The sequence below is a fragment of the Bufo gargarizans genome, chromosome 5 (genome assembly GCF_014858855.1).
Source record: "Bufo gargarizans isolate SCDJY-AF-19 chromosome 5, ASM1485885v1, whole genome shotgun sequence".
NCBI lineage: Eukaryota > Metazoa > Chordata > Amphibia > Anura > Bufonidae > Bufo > Bufo gargarizans.
The window spans coordinates 47,788,303-47,815,450 of record NC_058084.1 but is presented as its reverse complement, the minus strand read 5'-3'; the positions used below and the strand labels follow the sequence as shown (position 1 = coordinate 47,815,450).

Below are 27,148 nucleotides of genomic sequence, written 5' to 3'. Positions count from 1 at the left end.
CACCGGCTAAGTAAGACTTAACTGTGGAGTATGACAGATTCAAGTCAGAATGACAATAACCGATGAAAGCCAAGATGTAGTTGGTAAAATCGAGACCGCCTTGGGGAAACCTGTCTTGGAATTTGAGAAACGCCCTCCAACCTGTGTGGTAGGTCTTGGCCGTGTTGGGTGGCAGGGACTTGGCTAGTAGTGAACGAGCTGTAGCTAGATGACAGTTTAAACCCAGATCAGTGACGGGAACGGAGGAACTGTAGCACCATTGACATCTGCATCGGGAAATACCTGTGAGAAAAGGCCAAAATTAGCGCATCAGGGCATCAGCTGCGACATTCTTTTGCCCAGCTATATGTGAACATATGTATCGAAACTGGTGCTGCAAAGAAAGAAGCACTAGACGTCTGAAGAACAATCACACCAGAGAGGATTTAGATGACCCATTATTTAAGATATCTATTACCGCTGCGTTATCGGAAACAAATAACACGGTGTGACCGGTCCACTCGTGACCCCAAACATGAGCAGCTGCAACTAAGGGGTAAATCTCAAAGGAAGCTGAAGACTGAAGAAACCCCAGCAGTGTCTTGACCTCATCAGGCCACACGTTCGCTAGCCAATGTGTGCCAAAAATGGCTGCGAACCCAGAACAGGAGCGGCATCGGAGAAAACTATAGGAGAACTGTTGGACACTACAGGGATGAGGAGTGAAATACCATTCCAGTTACTAAGAAAATAGTCCCACATGGCTAGATCGGCTACTGTTTGGTCGTCAAGGCATATGAGGCGGTCATGGGAAGGAGCTGAAGGAAGGAGGGCTAGTATTCGTGAAACAAATGGCCTACCTTGGGGCATGACTCGCATAGCAAAGTTTAACATACCTAAAAGAGACTGTAATTCAACTTTCTTAATAGTTCTGGTCTGCGTGAAATTGTGATGGACGACCCTAATCCTGCCCAATTTGTTTTTGGGTATTTTTGCGACCATGTTTATTGTGTCCAGAATGATGCCTAGGAAAGTGATAACTGGGGATGGACCTTCGACCTTTTTTGGGGACACGGGAATACCAAGTTGGTGGAAACAGCTTAGAAGCGACTGTAGTGCTTTTGGATTGGCACCGGGGTGTTCCAACAGTAGAAAGTCATCCAGGTAATGGATAACAAAACTACAATTAAACTCGTTGACTAGTATCCAGTGGAGAGCCTGAGCCAATTTGTCAAACAACCATGGGCTGCTTTTGGATCCGAAGGTAAGTTTAGAGGCAAAGTAATAAAGATCTCTACACTTTATACCATGCCACTGCCACAGAGTTGGACTGATGGGGAGTAGTTTAAAGGCGTCAGAAATATCAGCTTTTGAGAGGATAGTGTTACGGCCTAACTGCAGTATCATGGCAATAGCCTGATCTATGGAGTAATATTTCATACTGACTTCTTTGGAGGGTATGAGAGAGTTGATACTAGGAATGGAGTGACTGTGTGGGGCTGATAAATCGATGATCAATCTTTCTTTATTGCTAAACTTCCCTGTGACTACGCCTGAAGGACTGACTCTCCACTGATCAAAAGGAGGGAAAGAAAAGGGGCCTATCAGGAACCCCTTGGCCAACTCGACAGAAATCAGTTCATCTGCTGCTGAGGGTGACGCTCTGCTGACAATAATAAATTCCTGCAATTATAAGACGATTCGGGCAGGGCACTTAGGCCAGTGTGGAAACCTGACCTAAATCCTGACATGAGGAACTGTACGAAGCTAGGGTCGTGGTGGTTGCGTAGGAAATGCAGCAAGCAATCAACGTTAACGACAATTCAAATATGACTTATCCGCCTTTAATGTACAGACCGATTTGGGATGGGCTCTGAAGCAATTAACACAAACATGTAACAGCCTACACTGACTATAATTGCAGGAGGAAAAATTAAAATTTTTGCAGATCTGGGATCGGCAGAGGTATTGAATGGGCCTTCCTAACTAAACCTGAGCAATTCTGGGGTTCAGGGTACCTAGATGGCTGTGCGGAAAGGCTACTATCGACACTTGAGGCAGCCTTGTGACACCATTCTGCTGTGTGGTAGATGGACTGACACAGAAAACAAGCAGGAGCCCTAAGGCCAGCAAAGTGTCTGCAAAATATCTCAGTGTCGATATTAGCCCAGTTTGTGAGGAATTGAAATTGCCTGAGGGCTGCCGCAGCCTTGGCGGAAAAGGAACAGTGATAATCGTAGAACGAACTACCACCATATTTGTACCCCAACTCAGTTACCCTGAACAAATAAAGATCTTATTCCTCCCTGCGGTCGCGCCGTACAGAGCATGTGTTTTTTTTTCTCCCTGCAGTAGCAGGAGTGACCAACAGAGGGCGCTAATCTCCTAGCCTGCAACGATCTGTCCTGTGAACCCCCGACCTGCATTCCCTACTGTGGCCACCAGGGGCGCAAGACCCTAACAGGAACACAGCCTGAGATACTGCGCGGGAGACCAGGAGCAGCAGGCCGGCGGCAACAGGAGAGGACACCAGCAGCGTGAGTAAAACAAAACCTGCCTCACTAATGGCACAGCGGCCCATGCCAGACATTTGCGTACCGAGTTCGGGATCACGCTGACCCCTGCAACCTGCCTACACTGCCGCGTGGGAGCCAATGCATCCAGGTAGATCGTTCTGGTGCAGCATGACTCCCCCTTACCTGGGGAGCCGGCGCCGCTGGCCGGACTTTAAGCAACACGGCCGCTGACTGAGGCGACATCTTACCTGACAAGCGGGCGCACTGCGGAGACTCACGAGGCAGTAAGGCACTGTTAGTAACGTCGCAGAGGGATGTAGCCACGCTCTGTGCTTAACAGACGTAGGATGTAGGGGAGGGAGGAATGACCCTAAATAGCGGGGCAGAGCCCCTCCCACAAGTACAGGCCAATAAATCGGCCTTATAACATGTCAGATATGCAAAAAATGGCCTGGTCTTTAAGGTGAAAAATGGCAGGGTCCTGAAGGGGTTAATACTGAAAATACAAAAAATAAAAACTTTTTGAAAAATTTATTTTTACTTTTCATCGCCATATTCTGATCCCCCCATGTTTTTTTATAGTTATATCTATGGAGCTGTGTGAAAGCTCATTTTTTGCGGGATGATCGGTAGTTTTTATTAACACTATTTTGGACTGTGTATGACTTTTTGATCAATTTGTATTCAAGTTTTTTGGGAGGTGATGTGAAGAAAACATGGTGAATTGGCTGTTTTGATTTCTCCTGTTACGCCTTTGCTGTATGGGATAAATATTTTTATAGTATGGACATTTTGGGATGCAGTTATGCCTATGATAAGCCATTTATTATTTTTATGGGAAAAGGGGGTGATTTTACTCTTTTACTTTTTTCTATATTTTAAAAGCTTTTTTAACTTTTTATTTGTTCTCCGGGCAACAATGGCATTTCAGTACATTGCTAAATAGAAAATTCAGTATACGTCAATGTAGTGCCGCCACCTACAGGCCTACATTGGAATATACCTGTGAAAGGCCTGATAGTCTCCAGCAGGCTCAGCCCTTTCACAATGAATGAACAGTTTCACTGATCGCCGCATTGGGAAGCTGTTCCAGGCCCAGAAATGCAGCGTTTCCAGGTTCGTCTCTGAGATGCCATGTTTACATTTAACCAGGGCATCTGAGGGGTAAAATGTCTGCAATCAACGTTATTGCTAATTGCAGACATTAGTCCAGGTACAGTAGAAAAGATAGTCCAGCACTTCAGAGAAGACTATCAAAACTCTGTCTTTATTGGTTGAATTCAAGATAACATATAGTGGACCCCACAGCACACTTGCTCCTCCAAGTTGACGCGTTTCGACCAACAACTGGTCTTAGTCAGTAACAGTTACGACTAAGACCAGTTGTTGGTCAAAACGCATCAACTTGGAGGAGCAAGTGTGCTGTGGGGTCCACTATATGTTATCTTGAATTCAACTAATAAAGACGGAGTTTTGATAGTCTTCTCTCTAGTGCTAGACTATTTTTTCTACTGCTGCTGATTGAAGAACTCACCTGGTTCGGTCCACGCACAGGAGATTCAGCATGCAGGGTGAGCTGGATTTGTTTTCTACTGTGTAAAATATTAGTCCCAGGTGTCTGCTGTTAAAAACAATAGAAACCCGGCTTTAATTACACCTGTTGCTTGGGAAAACACCGAGTATGGCGCCTGCTGGTTAGGAAAACATGTCTGCTTTCCTCCAGAATCACACCTGCCCACGGGTTGTGTCTGGTATTACAACTTAGCTCCATTGAAAGGAATGGAGGTGAACTGCAATATCATACGCATCCTGTAGACAAGTAAGGCACTGTACTTGGAATAGATCAGTCATGTTTTTCTCATGCTGAACAATCCCTAAGAGTTTTTAGGGACTAAAATATTGATCCATATCCATAGGAGAAAAGAAGAATGGAACACCTCACAGCCATCTTTAATACTACTGTGGAACTCGTTGAGAAGACTTGGTTCCTGTACTAAGTTCCTTGGTTGCTTGGTTTCTGGACTAAGATATTGATGACTTATCCTTCATATGGGACATTAGTATCAGATCAGTGGGGGTCAAACACCCAGCGCCCCAGCCTCGACAGATCAACTGTTAGCAGCAGCCAAAGCTTCAGAGAGTAAACAGTGTACAGAGACAGAACACCACAGCTCCATAAAATGTGTAGTGGAGATTCTCAGGTACTATTACAGGTGATCGGGCGGGTGCCAGGTGTTGGAGACCCACCAATCTGATATTGATGACCTATCCTATGGATAAGGCTAGAGTTAAAACTATCTGACAGGCTTTTCCAGCAGAGGAACAGCCTGCCGGAGTTCCGTGCACTGGTTTTCATCTGGCCAAATCCAGACACTCATGCCAGAAACCAGCTGTTGCAAAACCCAACTCTAGGCATGGGGGGAGTTGTTGTTATAGTGTAGCTGGAGGGCCACTGGTTAGAGACCACTACAATATAGCATACAGTATATACAGCCTGAAATAACAAAGCCGTCCTGTTTCAGGCTTGTCAGGCCTCATCAGTGCTAGACATGGAAACCATTATTCGTTGGAGTGTGTTTAGTTCTTTCCATCCCAGCTCAGCTTGCTGGTTATCCTTTGAGTGTTTTACCAATGAATGAATATTCTTGAGTTCATTCCTATTAGACACAATTATATTTTCCGGTTTTATTTGATGAAGGTAAATTTAAAAATAAAACATGAAAAACCTGTTAAGAGCCAAAGTGATTCATAAAACCCTTGTACACTGGACTGATTCACCTTTTCTACATAAAGTATTCATTAGAGAAGCACAGATATATATATATATATATTTTCAATTTCTTCTGCAGCAAGCACACATTTAATTTGTGATTTCCATAGAAACCCGTTCCTGAACGGCAACCAGCAGAAATAGAGAAACGCAGAATGCATAGTGCCATTAAGCCCATATGAAAGAAAAAAAGCATAATTGCAGCTCAAAAGATATGTTCCATTCCGTATGACGGTAATTCATATATTGCAGATCAAAAGTCTGTGTTTGCTAACAAACCCTGAAGAGTGCACCGTGACTTTGACCAAATCCTGAGAAAACAGTGAGGCTACTTCAGATTTGTCTAACTATATGACATGTAAATTCGATAAATTACAGTATTATCCTGTTACAGGGCTTATCTCAAGATGACAACCCTGTCCTGTAAGGGTGTATAGGCATCGTAGCGAAGGGTTCCCTGCTTGGACCCCCTTTTATGAGCCAAAATAGGGAGACTCTGTGTGAACTCAAACCTTTTACATTGATGGCCATTTATTTAACCAGAAATGGCTTCTACTGGCAAAATCTGGTGTTTGCGGATATGCCAACAGGCAATGAATAAACCACTTTTTTAAAAACTTTTTTAAATTTTAAAACATACTCAACCATGCGTTTTGGATTCCTGGCTCTCCTAACCGGTTCCCATTTTGATGGGTCCAGCTGGCTGGGGTTAAAATTTAAAAAGAAAGGAATAAAAAGGCTGGAAAACCCCTCACGAAAGCTTATGTTAATTGTCTGGTCCAGCCTTAGGGCATGTTCACACGGAGGGTTTTGCATGCAGATTTTGGCAAGTATTCTGCATTGAATCCACCTCCCATTGTTTTTTCCATGCAGATTCAAAAATCCTTCCAATAAGGGACATGCCCCTCCTTGGAGTAGTTTCTTCAGCCTGAAACTACGAAGAGTGTCCACATGAGGATTAGCCTCATTAAAACGGTTGTCCCATCCCAGTATTTATGGCATATCATTAGGGTATGACACAAATGTCAGATGGGTGCAGGTCCCACCTATGAGATCCAACTTCCTATCTCCAGAATGGAACCCCCAAAGTGAAAGGAGAGCAGCCACGCAAGCACTGACACCCTCCATTTACCACCATGCGAGTTCAGCTTGTTTACCATTGACCATTATAGGACTTCCAAACATAGCTGAACACGCTCACTCTGCTATTTTCAGTAGTCCCATAACGATGAAGGGACTGGACGCCAGACATGCTCTGGTATGGTCTCCTTCACTTTGAGAGATCTGTTTGGATATAGGTGCAGGTCCTACCTCAGGGAATCACTCCTATCTGACACTGATGGCAGCCTGAAACTACGAAGAGTGTACATATGAGGAGTAGTGTTGGGCGCAAATATTCAAATAGCGAATATTAATCGCGAATATCGGCACTTCAAGAACTTCGTGAATATTTAGAATATAGTGATATATATTCGTATTTTCAAATATTCTAGATTTTTTTTCATCTGAACCCATGATCCCTCCCTGCTTCTTACTCGTGGGTCAATGAGAAGGCTGCAGTATCTTTGTCTGAGCTTAGCAACATCCCTAGCAACCAATAGGAAAGCTGCCTACCCCTTACTATATAAGGACCTCCCCAGCAGCCATTTTCTGCAGTTGTTTAAAGTTCTGTGAGAGAGAGCAGTGACATTGCTCTGTGCTTTCTTCACTACATTAGATAGATGGTTAGGTACTTTAGCTTATATATAATACAGATAGTTAGTGGGAGTCAGTGTAGGTTAGATGCTGATATAGTGTAGCTGATAGGTTCCAGTGCAGGGTGTTAGGTAGGTGTGATAGGGATTACCGTTCTCTGCTGTCCATACATACATGCTACAGACATAGTGCTGTGATGTCACAACAATACTCAGTGCACCAATCAGTAATATGTAGTCAGACCTGATAAAATTAGAAGTTTCACGTATTGCGCCAAAATGTGCGCATCATTAATTGCCGATTAGCGCAATCGCGAATATATTGGAGCACTTGACTCTATCTGCATATAAAGCTATTGTAATTTTCTGCTGTGCCAACCATTTACTCCAGTCTCAGGAAACTTCTAGCAGCTTGGAAAATGTAGCAAACGTGACCCACGCCTGTATTGCGTGCGCTTTACGTGAATATTACATTGCCGATTTATGCAATCAATAAAATAATAGCAAATTCTCGAATTAGCGAATATATGATGAATATTCTACAAAATATTCGTGAAATATCGTGAATTTGAATATTGCCCCTGCCGTTCATCACTAATGAGGATTAGCCTCATTAAAAGGGTTGTCCCATCTCAGTATTTATGGCATATCATTAGGGTATGACACAAATGTCAGATGGGTGCAGGTCCCATGTATGAGACCCACTCCTATCTCCAGAATGGAACCCCCGAAGTTAAGGGAGAGCAGCCACGCAAGCACTGACACCCTCCATTTACCACCTTTAGAGTTTGGCTTTTTCCCTATTGACCGTTATGGGACTTCCAACATAGCTGAACACGCTCACTCTGCTATTTTCAGAAGTCCCATAACAGTGAATGAATATCTGTAGGCCCTCCTTGACATCCTACCTCAGGATGGTCCTACCTCAGGGACTCACTCCTATCTAAGGCCTCATTCACACGGACATTTTTTTTTTGCGGTCCGCAAAAACGGTTTCCGTTGTTCCGTGATCCGTGTCTGTTTTTTCTTCCGTGGGTCTTCCTTGATTTTTGGAGGATCCACAAACATGAAAAATGAAAAAAAAATCTAAGTCAAGTTTGCCTTTGAAATGATAGGAAAAAACGGACACGGATCCCGGACACTGATCACGGACGCGGATGACAATCTTGTGTGCATCCGTGATTTTTCACGGACCCATTGACTTGAATGGGTCCGTGAACTGTTGGCCATGAAAAAAATAGGACAGGTCCTATTTTTTTCCCGAGCTGGAAACACGGATCACGGACGCGGATGCCAAACGGTGCATTTTCCGATTTTTCCACAGACCCATTGAAAGTCAATGGGTCCGCGGAAAAAAACGGAAAACAGAACAACGGCCGCGGATGCACACAGCGGTCGTGTGCATGAGGCCTTACACTGATGACATATTTTAGCGATATGCCATAAATGTTGAGATGGGACAACCTTTTTAAATGGGACAGATGTGCAGCTGAATCCACAGCATTTAAACTACAAATCCATTGCAGATATCAGAGAGTCAGACTCCGTTTTCTGCACAAATATATGACGAATATTTCTAATGTGTATTTCTGCTGTGTGAACAGGGGATGTGCATATTGCTCATTACTTCTGAGTGGATCATCATAAGTGGAGTATGTAAAGTTTTGGATTTCTATAGGAACTGTGTGAGTATTGTGAAGCTCAATTGCCGCTGATTGTGGGACGGTATGTACTGATCTCTGGCCTCGACCCAAGAATAAAGGACATAAGGGGAAATCTTAATGGCATTCCTTCAAGGTGGGAACTGCTAAAGGGCCTTTATGCCTTGTGAGGTATGGACGGGCCTCAGCAGTCAGGGGAGAATTATGGCTGGAGTTTCCCTGTCTTCCCCGTCAGTCATGAGGTCTGAGGCAGCACCAGGTGCCACAATCAGTCTGGGATAAGAGCCCATGCCAGACTGTCAGTCAAAGGAAGATTCTTTGTGGAACAGAGTCCTGCTGGAGGCTCTGTAAGGCCTCTTTCACACTTGCGTTGTCCGGATCCGGCGTGTACTCCACTTGCCGGAATTACACGCCGGATCCGGAATAACGCAAGTGTACTGAAAGCATTTGAAGACGGATCCGTCTTCAAAATGCTTTCAGTGTTACTATGGCACCCAGGACGCTATTAAAGTCCTGGTTGCCATAGTAGGAGCGGGGAGCGGGGGAGCGGTATACTTACAGTCCGTGCGGCTCCCGGGGCGCTCCAGAATGACGTCAGAGCGCCCCATGCGCATGGATCATGTGATCCATGCGCTTGGGGCGCCCTGACGTCACTCTGGAGCGCCCCGGGAGCCGCACGGACGGTAAGTATGCTGCTCCCCGCTCCCTACTACACTTTACCATGGCTGCCAGGACTTTAGCGTCCTGGCAGCCATGGTAACCATTGAGAAAAAGCTAAACGTCGCATCCGGCAATGCGCCGAAACGACGTTTAGCTTAAGGCCGGATCCGGATGAATGCCTTTCAATGGGCATTCATTCCGGATCCGGCCTTGCGGCAAGTGTTCCGGATTTTTGGCCGGAGCAAAAAGCGCAGCATGCTGCGCTATTTGCTGCGGCCAAAAAACGTTCCGTTCCGGAACGGAAGACATCCTGATGCATCCTGAAGGACGGACTGTCCATTCAGAATGCATTAGGATAATCCTGATCAGTATTCTTCCGGCATAGAGCCCCGACGACGGAACTCTATGCCGGAAGAAAAGAACGCAGATGTGAAAGAGCCCTAAGAGTGGTCTCAGCCGGGCTGTCTGAGGGGCCACGAGGCTAGGTGATAGCCTGGACTTTGGGGGACGCAGCGACGCCTGTAGTACTAGGGTCACTAGGTCAGAGTCGGGAGGACTGCTGGATCCCAATTCCCCAAAAGGAACTCTTACTTGTACAGCCTGGAGGCTGGGGAACTGTTAGGATTAGAAAGCCGGGCCTGATGCCAGGTATGAACTGTAACCTGTAGTTAAGTTAGGGTTTATGTTATATTATATTTAGGTAGAGCCCAGACGGGCAGGCTTTTATTTTGTACTGTTTTGTTGTTGCTGTGAAAATAAATCTCACGTTTGGACCTACAATCCGGCTGTGGTGAAGCTAATTGTGAGAATGACCCCCGAAAGAGAGCTATTCCCCCACAGCCTATAAACTGTATGTGATGTTAACCTGCAATGCAGAATTATCTAGTATTGCACTTGGCACAGAGGCAGTCAACTTGAATGTTTGGCTCTCTTACATGAGGGTATTAAATGTCCATCCTACTGCATGAGCAGCAAGCTCCTGAGGAGCTGGTGCAGAGGATGGGAGTTGAAGTGGCCCTGATGAGATGCTGGGTCAGGGTGTACTCCTTCCTGTCATTGCTCCCTGGGGATCGTGCTGTAGAAATATAGTTTGGAGAATCTGGCTAGAAGAAAACTTATTACAGTCTCTTATTACTAAATGCAATATATAACCTGTGGTACATCCAGCAAGAATTGACAAAGTGCAGTTTCTGGCACCAGTTGAGGAGGTATAATGGCAGGATGGATGACTATATATTGGCACTTGTGGGTATAGATGTTCACTGTAAGATTCAGACTTGAGCTTTGTCTGACCTAATGGTGGTATAGGTGATGGGTGTCTGAGCCGTAGTCCCTCACTTTGCAGCAGTGTCTGTAAAGCTATATTTCGCCGATCAGTCTGCTGTCTCTCAGGTACTTTCTGGAAGCAGAATTTGCAGATCTCTCTGGAGTTTTGGTTTCACAGGAGACGAATCTGTGGTTCCCATGGAGTTGAAGCTCTGACATGTGCTTCCTCTCCTCTCTGCAGCTAGACAGGAACTCCCCTGGGACCAACCCACTCCTACCAAAGGGGGGGGGGGCAGGATGGTTAGCCCTGTTCCTGCCAACCATAGCTTCATCTGCTGGAATACATAACCACAACAATAAAATACAAAACATTACAATGCATAACTATGTAGAACTGCTGGTACAGCCTGGTGTGGGGTACTGCACACGTATCTTTATATGCTCTTACAGCCTGGGGTAGGATCAGGACCCCTAACAGCAGTGAATGATACCAGTATATGCTGGATGCGACTGTTTCACGGACCTGTTCATTTCCACCATTAGATAAATATTTTCATATTGAATTTATTTTTGTTCTTACAAAGGTTATGTTCATAATTCTTCAGTGCCACACAGTGCGGTTTATTATTTACAGAGCAGTATAGTTAACATTCCCTTACGTATGTCCTGGCATATAATTCTTACTGTGTACATTACGCCTAGGAGAAGAATTTGTAAAGCTTTCCCTTCCTGAGTGAAATATGTCCTCCCCGAAATTCACCCTGATAGTTATAGGTACAGAATGGAATTACAGGGCACCATGGCAAAATTCTGAAAGTCCTTAAAAAAAAACTTTTGCACTATAGGGCCACAGTTAAACATGGATTATTTGCTGAAGATTTACACACCAATATCTCTGACAAACTACAGTACAATATCTGTGACTACTGGGATGGATATGGAGAATAGAGGCCCCTGATCCAGAATAGTGTACGGGCCCCTTGCTGCATTTATGGTGGCCCTTATTCTTTACTATGACTCTTTAGTCAATCCATCATGTGATGGATCAGAATTCTGAGCCAAGAGAACCTTGCTGTTATGTCCTCACCTAGTGAGGTGGATCCACTTGTCCGGGTTAGCAGGTCCTGTGCCTCATGGATAGCAGCAAGGTTGAGACAGATATAGCAGGCTGGGGACCCGTTGTGGCAGCATACAGACCTGATGCATAGTCAAAAAGGAGAAGTGGAGTTGAGGTTGCAGCGTAGCAGGGGAAAATGCTGCAATAAGTTAGGGGTGATGCTGTGGTGTAGCAGAATAGATGTTGTGATGTAGCAGGGTTTGAGGCTGCAATGTAGCAGGGTTGAGGCTGTGGTGAAGCAGGGTTAAAGTGGTGGCAGGATCCACCAGAGCTCGATGTCGTACAGCTGGAGCAGTGGCCGGACTCATGTAGAAGAGTTGGATGTAGTAGAGATGGAGCAGAGGCAGGACTCATGTAGCAGAGCTGGATGTAGTAGAGGTGGAGCAAAGTCAGGAACAATATAGCAGAGCTACTAATCTAACATTGAACAGCAGGGACTCTGAACATACTAAATAGTCAGACGCCATCCTGCTGCCTGGGCTGGGTTTAAATCTCCTGGCAAGAAATCAATCTCTGCTCCTGTCCCAAGTCCAACCCTGCATGTTGCCAGGACAGGAGATTGACACTTGCCGCCATTCTTTATTGTTGTATGTGGTCCTTGTGTGAATGGAGTTTCCACCAGTGGGCGAATTAGGACACGTTGCGGATCTTCAAACCAACAGTATTCCTAAAGAATATTTTCATATGTGGCAGAGTTGCTCCCGGTGAATTCACTTCGGAATCCATACAGTAGGCATTACATGTGGATTCACTGAAGATTTCACCTCCTGCAATGTAAATGGTGAAATCCACACCAATCCTGCAACTTAAGAAGTCTGATGAAGATGTGAAAACTGCTGTATCAAATATATGCAGCGCGCCTTGAATTCCTTGCAGATTTATTCTCTACATGTGTATGGGGATATTGAAAACCCCATTTACAGTATTGTAGCATAATCTGTTGTGAATGTCTGCACTGGAGGTCTGTCACTTGTGGATATGATCTACAGGATAATATGGTGCCACCAGCTTTAGGGAGACCTTATACCTGGCACACTCTTTTTTACATAAAGGGATTGTCCAGCCATTTGCATTTTTTTAAAACAGCTTTTGCTTAAAGGGGTTGTCCCACGAAAAATATTCTACAGTTTTCGAACCAGCACCTGGATCTGAATACTTTTGTAATTGCATGTAATTAAAATGTAGCATAGCCACTGAGTTATTTAAAGGGACTCTGTCACCACTTTCTAACCCCCCCTTTTAAAACTATTGTTCTCTCCATGCCGCCCTTGTGATTACAAAGGTGTTGTTATAACATAAATTCGCCGTCTCGTTTTGATAAAAATACCTTTTATGTAACCTGTCAATCTCTTTGGATAAGGTGCCCAGGGCGTTTCTGAGGGTCTGAAGCTGCCGCCCGCCGCCGCCGCCGTTGGTGCCCAGCTCCTCCCCTGATCCTTTCAGCGCCGCCTGAATGTAAAGAAATCCGGCTCTCGCTCAGTGCCCCCTCCTTTTCAAAGATCGCGCGCGTGCGCACAGGCCTGTGCCTGATGCGCCGGTGCGGACATTTAGAATCAGCCTCATTGAGCGAAGTGCGCGCGCGATCTTTGAAAAGGAGGAGGGGGCACTGAGCGAGAGCCGGATTTCTTTACATTCAGGCAGCGCTGAAAGGATCAGGGGAGGAGCTGGGCACCAACGGCGGCGGCGGCGGGCGGCAGCTTCAGACCCTCAGAAACGCCCTGGGCACCTTATCCAAAGAGATTGACAGGTTACATAAAAGGTATTTTTATCAAAACGAGACGGCAAATTTATGTTATAACAACACCTTTGTAATCACAAGGGCGGCATGGAGAGAACAATAGTTTTAAAAGGGGGGGTTAGAAAGTGGTGACAGAGTCCCTTTAATAAAATCTATCGGTATAGCGCCACCTTCTGTTAGTCTTTTTCTTATTTCTTTGTCCTGCTCACTGAGATGGCCGCACATGCTCAGTTTCATCCTTCAACTGCCTCCTGAGCTCCTGCCTCCTTATCCGCAGCAGAAAGGACACTCCCCTTAAACTGTCATCTTGCTATATATCTAGCATTGCAATGAATGGGGAGATCTCTGGATCTATGTGAGTTACAAGCTGCTTCTAGTTTTTTTTATTAGAGAGAGACTGTCATGTCTGATGGCTCATTTTCATTTTTTACATTAAAGGGCTTCTGTCACCCCACTAAACCGTTTTTGTTTTTTTTTTACTTATAATCCCTATACTGCGATCTATGCCTACATAATCTAATTAATCATTTTGGTCCAGTAGATTGTGTTAAAAACGTGGTTTTAAAATATCCAAATTACCTTGCTACCAGCAAGTAGGGCGGCTACTTGCTGGTAGCAGCCGCATCCTCCGATCCTAAAGACGCCCCCTCCGCATGGTGATTGACAGGGCCAGTGAACGGGATCGTCCTCTGCTGGCCCCGTCTGCTATCAAGATCTCGCGCCTGCGCCGTAACGGTATTCAATCGGCGCAGGCGCACTGAGAGACGGCCGCTTGCTCGGCCGCTCCATCCTCAATGCGCCTGTGCCGACGACGTCACATCTACACCCGGCGCAGGCGCATTGCGGATAAAGTGGCCGAGCGAGCGTCTGCCTCTCAGTGCGCCTGCGCCGATTGAAGACAGGTACAGCGCAGGCGCCAGATTTTGAATGCAAACAGGGCCAGCAGAGAACGATCCCATTCCCTGGCCCTGTCAATCAACATGAGGAGTGGGCGTCTTTAGGATCGGAGGATGCGGCTGCGACTAGCAAGTAGCCGCCCTACTTGCTGGTAGCAAGGTAATTTACATATTATAAAAGCACGTTTTTAAAGGGTTTCTACCACTTCGGTTTCACAAATTTAGCTGTCAGACACTAGCGATCCGCTAGTGTCTGCTCTGCCCAACCATCCTAATATAATTGCTTTTGGGGCAGCCGTTTTGCTAAAAAAAGAACTTTTATTAATATGCTAATGAGCTTCCTTGCTCAGACATCTCCACTGCGCCTGCGCGATGACGCCATAATGCTCCGAGGAACAGGCGCAGTGGAGATGTCTGAGCAGGGAAGCTGTCAGACATTCACTGTGCATGCGCAGAATACATACGCTCACAAGGAGGATCGCATTCAGGAGGAGATGGGCGGGCTGGAGGGACGCGCTGGGCGGCGGCAGTTTCTGAAGGTAGACGGAGCCTCTAGGTGCTAATGACGCCCCCATAGCACCTAGAGGCTCATTAGCATATTAATAAAAGTTCTTTTTTTAGCAAAACGGCTGCCCCAAAAGCAATTATATTAGGATGGTTGGGCAGAGCAGACACTAGCGGATCGCTAGTGTCTGACAGCTAAATATGTGAAACCGAAGTGGTAGAAACCCTTTAACACAATCTACTGAACCAAAATGATGAATTAGATTATATAGGCATAAATCGCAGTATAGGGATTATAAGTAAACAAAAAAACGGTTTAGTGGGGTGACAGAAGCCCTTTAATCATGGGATAACCTCTTTAAATGTACGACAACATGGTCAGGTTTCTGCATGCAGTTTTGGAAGCCAAGATCCAGGGTAGATCCTAAAAGGAGAGATAGTATGAAGGACACATATAACCTATCCTCATTTTCATGGCTTCCAAAACTGCATGCAGGAACCTGACCGGACATACACTAACCAATCACTTATGGCTCCTGAACCAGCTCTTCACAGTCCTCCGCAGAAGGAGGACTGTGAATATTCGTCTTTTTTTTTAATCAATCTGTACAGTTGTTCCACTTCGGCATACTCCTCCCCAACAAGCGTCCCCGTCACCATGGTAATGCCTGGGGGTTAGAATATACCATTGGATCTGAGTTTTCACAATCTTGAAGTAGAACATAACGAATATTCAAATTTGCAAATATTCTACTAAATATTTGCGAACTATCGCGAATTCGAATATGACCCCTGCCGCTCATCACTAGCAGTGAGATGGCAGAAAGTTTCCGCACTGCTGTGCTTAAAAAGCTGCAGCAAAAAATGTAAATGCCTATGGATACTGTCATTCACATAATTCACACAGACTAATGAAAATAGTCAGCTACTGCTTCTAGGAAAAGCCATAATGAAAACCACAGCAAAAACTAAACAAAGAAACAATCAATGGTATGCACTAGTTTTAAAGGGCACCTGTCAGCAGATTTGTACCTATAACACTGGCTGACCTGTTACATGTGCACTTGGCAGCTGAAGGCGTCTCTGTTGGTCCCATGTCCATATGTGTCCGCATTGCTGCGAAAAATTGTGTTTTATTATATGCAAATGAGTCTCTACACCCAGAGGCTCTGATCTCTCTGCATCTGTCGCACCCTCTGCACAATGATTGACAGGGCCAGGCAGTGAACATCAAAGGGGCAGCTGCCCGAAACAGATGATCAGCGAGGGTGTCGGGAGTCAATATCTATAGACTGTAAACACACTTTAATATTGAAGACTTTATAACTTTTTATGTGTATAAATGTACATTTCCAGCTTTATTTTAACTAGAAGAATAAATAACTTGTACTTAAAACCATTTTGACTGAAAACTAAGTGGATGGGCGGACCTTGACTTCTGCTCTTTTCTGTAGATGGAATTTGATATGAGAACATTTACTTACTGTAGTCCATTTATACTTTTAGATATACAAAGCAGATCACTTCAGCATTCATCATACAAAATAGCAAAAAGATTTGTTTCTATTATGAAAGTTAACAAAAAAAATAAAAATAAAATAAACATTTCCTTCTTTAGGATGTTGTGATAACCGGGGATTTTGATGAGCAATAAATGTAGGCAATTCAGTCTCTGTTTCCATGAACTGAGCTTTTTCCACTAAATTATACACTCACCTAAAGAATTATTAGGAACACCATACTAATACGGTGTTGGACCCCCTTTTGCCTTCAGAACTGCCTTAATTCTACGTGGCATTGATTAAACAAGGTGCTGATAGCATTCTTTAGAAATGTTGGCCCATATTGATAGGATAGCATCTTGCAGTTGATGGAGATTTGAGGAATGCACATCCAGGGCACGAAGCTCCCGTTCCACAACATCCCAAAGATGCTCTATTGGGTTGAGATCTGGTGACTGTGGGGGCCATTTTAGTACAGTGAACTCATTGTCATGTTCGAGAAACCAATTTGAAATTATTCGAGCTTTGTGACATGGTGCATTATCCTGCTGGAAGTAGCCATCAGAGGATGGGTACACGGTGGTCATGAAGGGATGGACATGGTCAGAAACAATGCTCAGGTAGCCCGTGGCATTTAAACGATGGCCAATTGGCACTAAGGGGCCTAAAGTGTGCCAGAAAACATCCCCCACACCATTACACCACCACCACCAGCCTGCACAGTGGTAACAAGGCATGATGGATACATGTTCTCATTCTGTTTACGCCAAATTCGGTCTCTACCATTTGAATGTCTCAACAGAAATCGAGACTCATCAGACCAGGCAACATTTTTCCAGTCTTCAACAGTCCAATTTTGGTGAGCTCGTGCAAATTGTAGCCTCTTTTTCCTATTTGTAGTGGAGATGAGTGGCACCCGGTGGGGTCTTCTGCTGTTGTAGCCCACCTTTCTTTCCTATTCTGACATTCAGTTTGGAGTTTAGGAGATTGTCTTGACCAGGACCACAACCCTACATGCATTGAAGCAACTGCCATGTGATTGGTTGACTAGATAATCGCATTAATGAGAAATAGAACAGGTGTTCCTAATAATTCTTTAGGTGAGTGTATGTCACTTGTGTCTCTTGATTACCAAGACTCTCTTTGCCTATTTATATGCAGGAGGTTTAAAGGGGGTTTCTGGGTATTTAATATTGATGACTTATCATGTTGCAATTTCAATGTTGAAGAGCGTATAACAATAAAGAGGGCTTCATGGGGGAAATAGTTAAAGGGTTAAATTTGTGTTGTTTGTATTCAATAATTTAATGTTTACGAATTGTTTTATTGGAATCCCTATAATTTGCTAGATTTATCTGTTTATATTACTTACCCTTGGTCCTACCATGCACAGAAAGACTCCCTGTACCCTGGTGGGGGGCTGGACAGTGTTTTGTCTTCTTTCCTTTTGTCCTCTTGCCACCAGTGCTATGGTCCTCTGGCAGCTTTAGTTTTTACATGGCAGTGCAAGGGAACGATGGACACATAGATAACATATCATGCATACTGACCCACAGACCCAGCAATAGACTGCGGTGGTCATGTGTCCATGTGCAATACACCATTGTAAATGTAGACATACTAGGGTGTTGAAGGTTTGGAACTGAAAAGGTAAGTACAGTATATTACAGTTTGTTCTTTTTTTGTAGCAAACTAGGCTTATTGGTAGGGGTTAGAAAATATTTTTAATCCTTGAAAGAAGCCCCCAGAATATCCCCATATAGGTGACAGCTGAGGAGATGTGAGTCTTTTATAATATTGGTGTTTATTTTGTAACAGAGGGACCTTGGTGCCCCCTTAGGGCTCTTTCACACCTGCGTTCTTGTCTTCCGGCATAGAGTTCCGTCGTCGGGGCTCTATGCCGGAAGAATCCTGATCAGGATTATCCCCATGCATTCTGAATGGAGAGAAATCCGTTCAGGATGCATCAGGATGTCTTCAGTTCCGGAACGGAACGTTTTTTGGCCGGAGAAAATACCGCAGCATGCTGCGCTTTTTGCTCTGGCCAAAAATCCTGAAGACTTGCCGCAAGGCCGGATCCGGAATGAATGCCCATTGAAAGGCATTGATCCGGATCCGGCCTTAAGCTAAATGTCGTTTCGGCGCATTGCCGGATCCGACGTTTAGCTTTTTTAGAATGGTTACCATGGCTGCCGGGACGCCATGGTAAAGTGTAGCGGGGAGCGGGGGAGCAGCATACTTACCGTCCGTGCGGCTCCCGGGGCGCTCCAGAGTGACGTCAGGGCGCCCCAAGCGCATGGATCACGTGATCGCATGGCACATCATCCATGCGCATGGGGCGCTCTGACGTAATTTTGGAGCGCCCCGGGAGCCGCGCGGACTGTAAGTATACCGCTCCCTCGCTCCTACTATGGCAACCAGGACTTTAATAGCGTCCTGGGTGCCATAGTAACACTGTCTGTAACCTCAGTATAGGCAGTTACCTTCTCTGACAAATGCTCTGCAATCCTCCTTATGGTCTCTGAACTCTCTGCTGCTTTTAGTAACTCTGTTCCCACAAGGGGCTGGCAAGTTTGTTACTTGGTGATGCACAGGGCAGAGAGATTTCCTGTGACTCTGCTCTTTACTGCTCCGAGGTGTCCACTTGTCGGCAGTCAGCACTTGAGTAACTAATTTCTCCTAGAGAGGAAGGGTGGAGCCAGCCCTGCCTAGCTACTAACTGGGTATCCCCCCCTTTCCATACACAGTTTTTGGGCACATAAAATGCATTAAATACAATACATGGGCATTTTGCAGTGGTCTTTCAGGACACTGCAAGAGTCCCAAGCAGAAGACGCCCTTCTCTCTATATACAGCACATACGCTAGTATGGCATGTGGCTCAGCCTGTACCCGTCTTTATCATGGAACCTAAAACTGAATAGAACAAAATAGCTTCAGTCTGGTGCTCGGAAATATCTAGTACAAGCAGGAAATGAAGGCAGCAATTCAACGTCAACGGATGAAGCAAGAAAACCATTGGATGGATTAACTGGGGAGCCGCAGGTTAACAAAAAACGTATGGCTCGACCTTGCAGTCTGGAAAGTTAAAAAAAAAAACTAAACGATTTTTACCAGTCTAGCGCCATCAGTGGCCCCATCTCCAATAGTTACATAAGAATTTATAAGCAGAGAATTATGGACGTCACTGGAGTCTTTCTTCATAAGGAGCAGATCTAATACAGCAGATGAGAATTAGCAAGTGCATCATGTATTCACTGCAAATTTTCCATTTCCATTTAGTAGAAAAAAAGAATCTCTAATTATCTCCAATTATCATCAGTACCATAATGATAATGCAAATGCACTTTTCCAAATTCAAGGATTCAAAATTGTGTACTTAAAAGGAGACTGTACCATTCCCTTTCATAGAATTTACATTTACAACATAAGTACACATATTCCACAGAATGTTCGTAGAATTTTCCATATACGAATGGGCTCCTGTATTATATATATGCTGCAGTGGAAGTAGTGCTGGAGTAACCGGGCACGGCCTCTGCACGATGCATGGCGCTGTGTAACTGCAGTGTCAAACAGCTGATCAGTGAGGGTGGTGGGGGTAAGACCACTGGCGATCTGATAGGTCAACAATGAGTTAGTCATGGAAACTGCAATTTAAAAAGTACATAAGGGATAGAGTAGTGCAATTAAAGGGGTTGTCCAGCTTTCTATCCTCGTGATAAGTACACACTAGTGATGGACGAACATCTGCCGGGACGGTTCGCGAACACGATCAAATGTTTGCAAACCGCAAGTTTGCGGCGGGTCCCATTCATTTTAATGGCAGGCGAACCTGAAAAACCTTCAGCTCATATTTGCAGCCAAAAAATAATTACTAGAAGTGCACAAATAGTCCCACAACATGGACAGTGACATACCAGATGCATTATTCGAATTTCCGATCTCCATTCATTTTTTTTTTCAATCCGAAATATCGGCAATATAAGTTTTGCGTACGCGCATGCACAAATGCACTATACAGTACCAAAATGCACTATAAAGAAAGTATATTGGTATATAACACCCCGCTTCAATCAGTTTTTTTTTTGGGGGGGACTGGTATATCACACCAGTAGAAATTATTTGTTCCAATAACGCTTGTCCCTCTATATACCTGCAGTATCGCAGCAGAACCGCACACAACTGCTGCACAATACAAATGCACTATAACATAGAAAGTATATTACAACATTGTACAAGGAAGGCAATCCATTAGAATATACATAAGTGTAAGGCCGATTCATTGGCCTGTATTTGTGGGAGGGGCATGGCTGCCTACTTCAACAGCCAGCGTCCCTCTCACTCTGTACGTCGTTACAGCGTTTGATGAGCCACACCTGGCTTCCCAGTGAGAGGAGTTCAGCATATCTGGATATCCTGACGTCGGTGAGGGTGAGAAGCTGTTTCTCTGCAGCGCACAGTGTTAGGGTCCGGTCAGCGGGGGGCTCGTTCCCCTAGGTGAGGGGGGGGCTCCCCCGCACCGGAGCATAATGCCAGGGAGTTGCGCGGCTCCCCACGCGGTACGGGTGTCCAGCCGGCGGTGGGTCGGCCCCTGACTGATGGGGGCTTCCCCGCACTGGTGCACTCTGCCAGGGAGCTTCGTGGCTCCCCACGCGGCATTGACTTCAAAATGCCAGGGTTCATAATGCCAGGGAGCTGCGCTGCTCCCCACGCGGCAGGAGTGACCAGCCGGCGGTGGGTCGGCCCCTGGCTGATGGGGGGCACCCCCGCACTGGTGCACTCTGCCAGGGAGCTTCGTGGCTCCCCACGCGGCATCGACTTGTACATGTCGGGGGGGGGGGGGGGTGAGGAGAGAAGTCACAAGCTTGGATAAAGTCTGGCACGGGCCGCCATGCCGTTAGTTAGGCAGGTTTCAGGGGTGGGAGAACTAAGCTTGGTTAGGGTGAGCACGTTATAGATGGTGGCTGCCTTCCTTCTGCCAGCCGTACATAAGGTTTCCCAGTGGGTTATTTAGATACAGGGTGTTATGAGTCCATGCAAGTGATTTATTTTAATTTGCAAAGGGTTGATTTCATAACAAAAAAAAAAAAAGATAATAATGCTGTCCGCACGTCTTGCATTCTGCCATGGAGCAGCGCGAGCTCCCCGTGCGGCAATTGCGTAAAAGTACAGGGGACAGCATGTCCCCGCTCCTTGTCTTCAACAAAGTCTGGCACGGTCCGCCGTGCCATTAGTTAGGCAGGGATCGTGGCTGGGAGAACTAGGCTCGGTCAGGTGGAACAGCTCATAGGCGGTGGCTGGCTTCCTTCTGCTACCCGTACATAAGGTTTCCCAGGGAGTTATTTAGGTACAGGGTGTTATTGAATCCATGCAGGTGATTACCAGGGATCTTAGACGGGTGTGTTGGGTCTGGTTTAGTAGGGACGGGTTTAAAAAAGGGAATTCATAGTTGGCGAAGCAAGGTCTCCATGGGGAAGAGCGGGTTACAGAGTACCGCACGGTCTACAGGCCTGGTCCGCTGTGAGCAATCCTAGCGAAGGCTGCAGGTCAGGGGCCTAGGTTTGCTGGTGTCAGTGTTAAGCCAGTACGGGGGCTTAGTAGATGCGGCTTGCCCATGGTATTTTACCCTCTCTAGGTTTCCAGGTTAAGTAAATTTTAATTGGTAAAGGGTTAATTTGTAAAAAAATAAAATAAATGCTGCTCTTGTTCCATCATTCACGTTTTACACATTTGCAGGGTTTCCTCACGACAATGTGCACAATCCAGTGTTGATGCCTTAATTGTTTTGTTTCTAGGTCCAAACCTTGTCTCAATTTACATCCTGAAATTTGGCTTATCGGCAAGGTAGTAGGGGTACACGTCGGGGAGGGGGGAGGAAGCTTGGTTTGTGTCTCATGCACTGTCTCACGTCCAGGTCGTGCTGTGTTACTACCGTTCTGCGGTTGTCAGTCCGTAGGTATTCTGAGCAGGTAAGTGCATGGTCACCCTCTGGGTGTTACTTTCTGGGTGTCTGTTCGAGTTGGAGAAGGGTTTTGATCGGTCCTTTTAAAGTGCCCCCCTTTCAGCGGTGGAGAGTTAGTCCTGATGGGGTGGTCACAGGTAAGTTTAGCAAGAAGGAGAGACTTATCATCGACCTGTCAGCCCCACATGGTTCACACGTCCCTAGTCTTAACTTCCTCATTCCTTCAGAGGAAGTGGGCATGAGGTATTCTTCTATTGATAAGTGGAAGGTCCGATACTACTTTTCCACCAAACTCACTTTCTGTTCTAGGAGCAGCCCGTGGCTCTTTGATCAGTTGGCTCAGGCCTCCATTGGGTTTTAGAATATAAGGTACGCTCTGAATTTGTTATTCATTATTTAGATGACTTCCTGCTGATCTAGAGGCCAGGGTCAGCCCCCTTAGGGCTGGGGAGATTGTTGAGCTGTTTTCCCAGTTAGGTGTCCCGGTCTCCCCCAAGAGACCTGCTAGCTCAGGTTTTGCTGCTATTTTGGCACCCACTTGGTCGCAGGCGAGTGGCCTGCTGAGGTGAGACAAATCCCAGGTTTCCTGCAAACCTCAGCACTTTTCGAGCTGTACCCCATTGTGGTGGCCGCCCGTGTTTGGGGCAGCAGCTGGGTAAATCGCACTGTTTTGTTTGTAACCGACAACGCTGCGGTGGTAGATATCTTAACCAATGGGTTGTCTAAGTCGTCTTATGTCATATGTCTCTTGAGACGTCTAGTTCAACTCTCCTTGCGACATCATTTTTGTGTTAGTAGTACGCATGTGCCAGGTTCTCAAAATGTGGCAGCTGATGCTTTATCGAGGGCTAATTTCTCCCTTTTCGCAGGTCATGGCATAGGCGGATGTTGTGGGCGCTACCGTCCCCCTTCACGAGTCACTAATACTGGTTTAAATGGTCACCTAGAGACGGCACACTCCTTACTAGCCAAGCCCCTTTCGCAAGGGCGTATCGCAGTGGGTGGAGGGCATTTGCAGGTTTTAGGGAATATGCCCTCAAAGGGAGTCCAGTTTTGTTGAATACATCCTTGCCTTCATTGGCTACTGCCACTCGGAGCTCAAGCTGTCCCACAACACGGTGAAGTCGTACTTGTCGGGGGTGCAGCATTTCCTCTCTGTCAGTCATCCTGAACGGGCATCGGCGTTCTCTGTGCTTGCTGTCAAAGCTACGTTGAAGGGTTTGAGCAGATGTGGACCAGGAGGCCAAGTACGCAGACAAGCTGTTACTGGACTGCTTTTCGTAACCTATCTGACATCCTGGATAGGAACTCTTTCGGGGTTTTGCCCAGCCTGGTGCTTAAATCCGCTGTTTATTTAGCCTTCTATGGTTTCTTGAGGCCTGGGGATAGTAGCAAGTTTCTCACAGTCAGCCAGTTGGTCCAGGGTCCCGAGGGTTACGTGCTGCTGCTGAGGACAACCAAGACCTCGCAGACAGGTCCCCCAGTCCCAACGTTCTAGTTCCCTATGTCTCATCGATGGTGCCCTGTCAGAGTTCTTCATCAGCTGCAGGTTCAGGCCAGATAGTCCACTATTGCCATTCGGGGTGGTACCGCTCGCTTCTCACCAGTTCATGTCTCACATACGCTCCTCAGTTGCCAGTTTGGGCGGCGACCCAGCTACGATCTCAGGACATCTATTCGTATAGGTGCAGCATCCACAGCCTACAAGAATCAGGTACTAGCGCATGCCATCCAGAAGTTGGGCCGTTGGCGCCCCTCGTGTTTTTAGCCGCTATATACCTTACCCCAAAACTAAGATGTCAATGGCTTTCCAAAGTCTGGTTTTGTGATCTATGCTGTAATAATTACTCCTGCTACTCAGTATGTCTTTTGCCCTCTTTCAGGTGTCCCTACTACGGCGCGGTTGCGGCATAACTCTAACCGCTTAGGGGCAGGGTAGTCTCAGGTGGGACGGGGTGCATTCTCTTGGTTGCCACGACCACAAAGATAAAACGTAACCTTTAATAATGTTACTATGAGGGTCCATTTACATGTCCCTAAGTGTTTTGCGTATCCGCAAAACACAGACACCGGCAATTTGCATTCCGCAATTTGCGGACCGCATATCGCCGGCGCTATAATAGAAAATGCCTACCCTTGTCTGCAATTGCGGACAAGAATAGGACATGTTCTATTTTTTGGCGGAAACGGAAGCACAGATGCGGAAGTGCGGATCCGCAAATGCGGATGTGGATCCGCAAATGTGGATGCGGACAGCACATTCCGGCCCCATTGAAAATAAATAGGTCTGCACCTGTTCCGCAAAATTTTAGAACGGATGCGGACCCATTTTGCGGACGTGTAAATGGAACAGATATCCCTCAAAACGAAAATAAATAAAAATTTTAAAGTTAAGCAAAAAGCATAGATGTGGTCGGCAATAACAAGTGCTCGACGGCACTAAATCAGAAACCATATGTCCTACCACAATCCGGGGGGTTCCAGTGCACATCCATGAATCCCAGAGGGAAAGCAAAAAACATCTATCCCTGGGCTCAATGATGATGTGGTATTGAAGGACAGGGTGGGCAAAGAACTGTCCCTGATATTGCCCTAATGGGGGGTGCTATTCTGGCCCTGATAGCCTAACCACAGACCACCCGCCCTGATAAGAGCGACCCTGTCCGGAACCTTACCCTGTATAAAAATGGCCCTAGTAAGCCCCTAGCCCCTAGGCCCCTAACTTCCAGGTGATCACTATATAGATCTATGTGTTTTTGACTCATTATAAATGTATAAGTATATCGCACCCCTCTGTGTATCACACATATCGATAGTACACCTATACTAGTGCTTAAAAAAACTTTTGTGGCCCTATTAGCTAGTGATTGGTGTCCCTAACAGTCTGTCCCTGCTCCACACAGCAACCTCTCCCTACACTGGCAAAACACTGAATGTAAAATGGCGGCCAGATCAGGTCTATTTATAAGGTAGGGGGTATGTCCATGTGCTGAAACGTCTCAATTGGCTGTCCTGTAGCACCTGATGAATGTGTCATGGGTCAAAGTTCTTTACAATGTAAAAGAATATGGCGGGCGCAAATTTCTCCATATTTTCGCATCGCATCGCGAACACGCAAAGTTCGCCGCAAAATGACCACTGGGCAAACCGCAAGGCCATCTCTAGTCAACACCCCTGATCAACTGTTTGGGTGCAGCACTTGCACAGGAAATCAGCTCTGGAACTACTCAGCCCAATGGGAGCAGCGCTGCAATTACCACTTGTCACTATACAGTTGACGCAACTCTGTAGTTCCAGACCCAACTTTTAGCAACAGATCTATGCCCGAACAGTTTTTTCTCAGGGGTGCGGGGCTTCAAACCTTCGCTGATCAGCTAGTGATGGCCTATGATGAGAATACACCATCTCTTAGTAAAAGCTGGACAGCCCCTTTAATTGGCGCACTGGTGACTATATTGCAGAAGATGAGCTTAGATGCCGCCCGCCATTGCCCCATGTGATCCCCATTCCCCTCACTGACTAGTCTCACGGGCCTACAGGGAAGGCTTATTCTGCTTCCCCTGTGCTATAATGCATTCTCCTATGCAGGTACAACCCCATGCAAACCTGAAATATCTGCACCACAGTGAACAATGTTACTCTATATATAGCCCATTCTTCACCGTAATATTATAATAGAACTGGTTAAAGATCACTGTTAACCTATGATAACCTGCACACCATTGACAGCAGGTATACACTTTATTCAAGGGATATACAGGGCGATATACAGTACTTGGGTACAGCAATTGTAACAAATCCATTATATTTCCCGATAAGATGGGGGGTAAAATCATGTTTAAACACATTTTTATCCTAATTTTTGGCTGAAAAGTTTCCATTATAGATGAAAGCCTCTTGGCCACGTTCCCAAGAATCATAGAAACACAGCAGAAGGTATGAAGCGGTGCTCAGAAGACACGAGGAAGCCGGGATTGATTGTATTTGGAGCGATTATACCGTTTAGAGTTGGCACAAGCTGCTAAAATTGCAGTACATTTAAGTCTATTATTGCGGTACATTTAATTCTATTATTGCGGTACATTTAAGAAAAGTGCTTGTTCTGGAGCCACATTACAATCCATTCTTTTATCTTTATGATTTTGGTAGTCATTGCTTTATTTGGTGGCAGAGAAATTTGCAAATGGCCATTGTGTGTCCAGGCGGCAGGTGAAATGACCTCCATTTTATTCCATTGAGCAAAATTCTAATTATAAAAAAAAAATCACCTGTCAAGTTAAGGCTGTACAGAAGGGTGTGGGGTCCCTGCAGCTCTGTATTAAAGAGCCATAGACAGTTCATAGACGGCATAGACTTCAGATCAGACGCCCAATCTTCATCAGACCTTAGATCAGACCCCAATCTTCATAGGGCCCCCAAATCAGATACCCAGTCTTTATTAGACCTCAGATCAGACCCTCAATCTGTATCAGACCTCCAATCAGACCCCCAACTTTATCAGACCTCAGATAAGACCACCAAATAAGACCTCCAAACTTTATCAGATCTCAGATCAGACCCCCCCAATCAAACCCCCAGTCTGCATCAGACCTCAGATCAAACCCCCAGTCTTCATCAGACCCCAGTCTTCATCTCACCTCAATTCAGACCCTCAATCTTTATCAGACCCCCAATTTTTATTAGACCCCAGATCAGACCCTAAATCTTTATCATACCCACAGATCAAACCCTCAGTCTGTATCAGACCAGCTCAATCAGACCCCAAAACTTTATCAGACCCCCCAAATCTGCATCAGACCCCCAATCCTCATCAGACATAAAATAAATTAACAAACTTACCTCTCCTGCTCTGGACAGTGCCGCCACTGGGCAGATCCACTG

General features: G+C 45.8%; 1 protein-coding gene across 1 annotated transcript in view; it reads left to right on the top strand.

The window, feature by feature from the left end:
- The window catches only part of TRHR (thyrotropin releasing hormone receptor), a 35,353-nt gene that overhangs the window by 7,297 nt on the left and 908 nt on the right, over nucleotides 1–27,148 (top strand). The window lies entirely within an intron of this gene.